We start from the raw sequence: 6,000 nt of genomic DNA, 5'->3' as shown, positions 1-6,000 counted from the left end.
TCTAACCTATCAGTGCTTGGTTATAGACTGCTCCTCAACCAATATCATCAGCATGGATGCCGCCGTATTAGAATGTTCCGGCCCTTTTAATTCCATGAACATTCTGATAGCGGTGGGCCCACAGTGATCAGTCACCGCGTGTTGGTTGATTGCCTACAGCTCTTATCCTCTCGCCTCAGTCACAGCCAGCTTGATGCACGTTCAGCTGCTTGGCTCAGTCTCTGGATAGCCAATTGTTTCTCCCTGCCAGTAGTTCCTACTGTTGTCATCAGCCTGTGCACGGACTGGGAACAGAACCATCTAACGCCAACTTCCACGGGAAATAGCCAAGAACGCCAGCCTTGTTGCTTGCACAGGTCCATGAGTTATGTGTTCTTTGCCTTCTTCGCTCGTAGGCCTCTTCACATCTTGCCTCCCATGGTACTGTCAGCTCTATGGTAATGAGCTCTGACCACAGTACAATATCTGGTCGTAGGGTCGTCTGAACCACATTTGGGAAAACAAGCCTTCTACCGAGGTCAACTTCCATCTTCAAGTCCCTCGTGCCATCAAGAACCCATGGCGGCGGTTATTACCACGTTCCTTCTTCCGTTCCTTTTCTAGCCAATCAAGCAACTGTCTGAGGACCAAGTCGTGCCTCCATCTATATCTTCCCTGTGTCAGTGTGGTAGTACAAGATGACAGAACATGCTCTATGGTGCCTAAACTGTCACACAGGCTGCACTTTGAATCTGCTGTGAGTCCCCATCGGCACAAGTTCGCTTAGTATGATAGAAGGTCATAGACAGACAGAAAAGGCTCATACTTCCAGATGTCTCCCCAGGTCAAATTCCTGTCTGTGGTATTTCACGTGGTCCATGCTCCTTGCGCTCCCATTTCCACAGACCTTGCTTGTCTGGCATTTTCTTCCGCTCTCCTGACCTCAGACTGAATCTCAGAGCTGGGTGGAGTTCCTAGCCACTTCCTGATGTGTCGACTAGTTGTTCTTCTACTGGGCTTCCACTGTTGTGCTGGGTACCTCATAAAGCAACAACGGCCAGATTAGTCTTGGGAGCAGTGCGTGCTGGTAGAGCCAGGCTTTGAACTTGCCAGGTAGTCCGCAGCGGTCTATCTTCTTGAGACCCTCCTCTACCTGTCGCTCTAACTTCTCGACATTGTCGCGATCTTGTAGGCTTGCATCAAACCACTTGTCCAGGCATTTTACTGGACTCGTCACTATGGAAGGAATCTCTTCGTTCTGTACGAGTTTGAACCTCTCTGTTTTCTGTCCTTTTTTTATGACGAGAGATCTGGATTTTGCTGCTTTGAACTTCATTCATCCCCACGAAGCGACATCCGTCAGGGCTGTCAACATCCATCTAGCTTGGACGTGTGTCGTTGTCGTCAATGTGAGGTCATCCATGAAGCCTCGGCTAGATGGGAGATAGATTCCTGACTCTGTCTTAGGTGCACGTGTCTCTCGTTGGGCAGCATTTATCAGCAGGCTCATCCCCATGATGAAGAGTACCACAAAAACTGTGCAGCCGGTAAAGATTCCTTTCTCCAACTTCTGCCATCTGTTTAGCTGGTAACCAACAGTAAACTGGAGCCTATTCCATCCAGGTAAGTGGTGATTATTTTCTGTATGTGGCCGTCAACATGTTAATGTCGGAGGTCTGTATAGATGAGTAGGTGTGGAATGGACCCGTATGCGTTGGGCAAGTCGAGCTAAACTACAGTGAGATCTGTCCTCCCTTTCTTTGCCTCACTTATTAGTTGTGTGATAGCACTGGTGTGCTCTATGCAGCCGGAGAAACCGGGCACTACTCCCTTCTTGACCAAAGTGTTGATGTATGCGTTGCCTGTCAGGAAAGATGTAAGTCTTTTTGCAAGGATGGCGGAGAATATTTTCCCCTCGACGTTGAGCAACGAGATCGTTCGGAACTGGTCGACCGTCTTGGACATGCTTTCCTTTGGTGTAAATATTCCCTCGGCCTCCTTCCAAGCCTCTGGTACACCCCCTTCATCCAGACTACTTTGAGGAGCCTCCATAGACGTTTGAGAAGTAGTGGGCACATCTTGTACACTCTGTACGGGATGGCATTGGGTCCTGGCGCTGAAGCACCTCTGGCCTTTTCCACAGCTTCTTTCATCTCGCCTAGCGTTGGTTCCGTCGCATTCAGCTGTTTTTCGGGTTTCTTCGCTGGATCTATTCTGTCACAGTCCCTTAGCACGTCCTCTCGATTGGGGTCAGTTTGGGTCACATGGAGGTAGTTCGCTACTTCCTCTAGTGCAGTTTCCAACTTTCCTGACCTTTCTTTGTCGAGAAGGGATCTTGCGAATTTGTATGGGCTGGCTGTGAAAGCTGCCATCTTCTTTGCCCGTCTTTCTTCTGCTGTTTTCGGCTTCCCGTAATGATGTCAGCTGCGTCCGGACTGTATCTCTAAGCTGTGTCAGTCCTATCCTCTCTGTGAGTGAACTAGATAGAACAGTACCTTCGTCTCAGCTGCTTGAGTTCACGTCTCAAGTTCTGGATGAGGACTTGCCGCCTGTTTAGTCTTGGAGGTTCCTTTCGCACTCTCTCCTCTTCTAGTCCTAACCTCTCCTTGCCCACTGAATATATCAAGGTTGTGAGGGTGATCAGCTTCCGGTCTACTAGTCCCTGCATGGTTGCTTCAAGCATATTATCTAGGTCCTCGTTCCGTCGGGTCCATGATGTCTTGTCTGAAGCCTAGGGCCACTTAATCCTTGGTGTCCTGGTTCTAGTGCCTTGCTGTGGTCTATCCGGATCAATCGCCTGGCTTGCTTCAGGGCTGCGTTGAGTCTGTAAGAGCTCTAACAGGGGGTCCTCATCCTCGGGATTCCGGAAGGCATCCTGTGGGGTCTCCTGAACGGATAGTTCCTCAGTACTGTGGGTTGAATCCAGACTGAAGTACTGCGTCTTACTGGCCAAACTGGCTATGCGCTGTACCTGTGACCTCACACGTTTACAACCAGACGTCCCTTGGTGAATGCGTAGACCGCGTTGGTTCTTACACACCTTTCCGCAATTATAAGTGGCTGGTCTATCTCTATTGGTAGTCGGTTGGGCTGGCCGTGTCGATTCCATAAAATCCGTCCATGTGAGTCAATAAATCTATAACAATGATTTTCCTTGATTTATTGGTCTCTTGTCTCCATTTAAATTGTTAATTAAGTAAGAAAATGCCAGTCCCTTATTCTATTTGAATAATGAATTAGAAACCCGCATTTACTTATTACCAGTGTCTGATTTGGAGACCATACTTTCGGATACTTAAATGTGTATAAAATACTTCTAGCATAGCACAGCTTTATATTCGTTATTAAAGGAGTACACATTTTTCGGCTTAACTGTTAAACTCAGCTTTTCATCTTAGATGACCTTTACATTACGCTAGCAGACCGGAATGAATGCACTCCATTCATTCCATTTGCAGATTTGAGCATAATCCCCCGGGACATAAGCAACATCGCCGCGTCTTTGTAGTATACGATGTAATACTGTTCAGTATAGGAAAATGCGGACTACCCTCTTTTGTACATAAAAAACGCAGGGACACATTTTGGCCCAGTTACACTTACCGGTATGTTTCATCCCGAATTCGCCAAGAATTTCATGGTCAGTGCTTGGTCAGTAAATCGTCAGGGGAAGACGGTATGTACTATCGATAAACGCATTATGTTGATAACACAGTATTGCTTTCAATTTATCAAATAGCACGAATTTTAGGAGGAAAATACAGAAAACCTATCAATAAATGGCATTCGTCGTGTAGTATGGGACAAAACCACCGAAATAGTATAGTGTCCATGATAGAAGGGAAATCGTTGTATTATCTAGTGTGTGCCGATAGCGGTCAGTCTGTCTGAAAATCTTTCCTGCAAGCCAGAATAGACTACCGACATTTTCCAGTTTGATATAAATAACACAGTGTGACTTCCTTCAATTTTCAATCGGAAAGTATTGTGGATTTATGTTTCATTTAAATGACGCAATACAATTTTAAAAGGCCCGCGCCATGCGAACATGGATCTTATGCAATATGCTGCAGGCGTAGCTCCATCAAGCCTTCGCATTCGCGCGGTCTTATCAGGATATGCATACTAGTTAGGAGGATACTAATGAGATACCACGCCACCTTGCGAGATACCACGCCACCTTGCGGGCTTTTTTATGAATGACACGACTGCGCAAGTGCGTAGGCTGGGCTTTAGTTACGGTGGCCACATATGCCATAAGACCAATTTTCGAATGGCGCGGTTGTAACAGTGTTTTTTGAATGTGTGAAAAGAAAACTGTATCTTAATCAAATATGAACATTTTTCGATGACGAAAAAATCAATTCATAATTGTTCAATTGAGAACACATATGATGTGATCACAATGTATCGTAATTATATGTTTATGCACTATTTATGTGCACTGTATAACTTTTTATAAAATAAGAAAAGTCTCTGAATAGGTTTTTTTTCTTAATCAAAGTTTTAACTTTTTTTACAAACTGAAATAATATGTTCAATATATATAATTGTCTAAATTATTATCAAGCCAAATTCTCCTAACAACTGACCTGTGCGTGATTTCACGCATCTTATATAGCCGGAAAGTGACAGACATGAACGGGAAATGTGACACATATACTGCGTCGCAATTAAACATATCTGACTTGCCTACTCAATCAATATGTCTGCCTGCGGTCTAATTAAGAGATAATGCAACGAAATTAATTTAATGGCGACGACATAAATTGACATTTCAACCTCCCAGGGAAGGACACAGTAATGTTTCATTGTCGGTCATGCGATATACATGTACTCTAACCTAACATTTTTCCGAAATTTTAAATAAACTAATTTTTAAAAGAAATTAAGAAAATATGTATTTTACATTCTGATAAAAGATGTATTTATAATTTCCCACATTAAATTATTTTTACATAAAAATGTTCAATGGACTTCTATTATTTTATTATAACATTATATTCTTCATAATTAAGCATCTTTAAATAATTTCTAAAATTAAATTATTATATTAATGTATAATGATGTTTAATAATGGTAATTAACATCTACAAACCCTATTGTGTAGTTTCATATACGTTCACTTTATAACAAACCTTTCATGTGTTGGATAAGCGACTATAATAATTCAGTAAAAAAAATAACATAACAATACTTTTCTAAAGATATTTCTTGTTTATGTATATCTCTTCTACAGTTCTTTAAGGTATTTTTCTGACCCTTACCTTTAGCGAAGACTATCCGAAAGTTAAATACTAGACTTGTTTTAGATATCTCATTCCGTTCTTATACGTAAACAGTTACAAGGGAGTTAAACAATACCAAGCAATTTCAAAGCAAGAACACACCGAAAGCAGCGGTCCATGTACCTCTAGAAGACTGGAAAGGAATGCGCAGGAAGCAGGGGTTCATATGCCTCTAGTAGAATGGAAATTAATGCGCAGGTAGCAGCGGTCCATGTACCTCTAGTAGACTGGAAAGGAATGCGCCGGAAGCAGCGGTCCATGTACCTCTAGGAGACTGGAAAGGAATGCGCAGGAAGCAGCTGTCCATGTACCTCTAGTAGACTGGAAAGGAATGTGCCGGGAGCAGCGGTCCATTTACCTCTCGAAGACTGGAAAGTTTCATCAAGCTGTCGTAATATTTAATTTCATATTAATATTTAAACACCTACAACCATTCTAGCCGTAAAAGCATGTGGTTTTTTTTCATTTTTTTTTAAAGTTTTTAAAGAATTTTTTAGTTCGAATACGCGCTTTTTCGTTGACACAGGCCACTGTACATTCGACAACAAGTTCGTTATTCCGTATTACCCCGAATAAGGAACTGGGTGTCATTAAACAACGTAGAAACGTTCTGCAGTAAATATGTGTAACATCTAACATATATATTTGATTATTCTCTTTTATATGTGGTAAACTTTGGTTCAATTTGATTATTTTTACGTAAGCGAATGACAGTTCCTAATCCGATTTCTAT

Source organism: Dreissena polymorpha, chromosome 4 (assembly GCF_020536995.1).
Source record: "Dreissena polymorpha isolate Duluth1 chromosome 4, UMN_Dpol_1.0, whole genome shotgun sequence".
NCBI lineage: Eukaryota > Metazoa > Mollusca > Bivalvia > Myida > Dreissenidae > Dreissena > Dreissena polymorpha.
The sequence above is the reverse complement of the archived record's forward strand: the minus strand, read 5'-3'. Positions refer to the sequence as shown.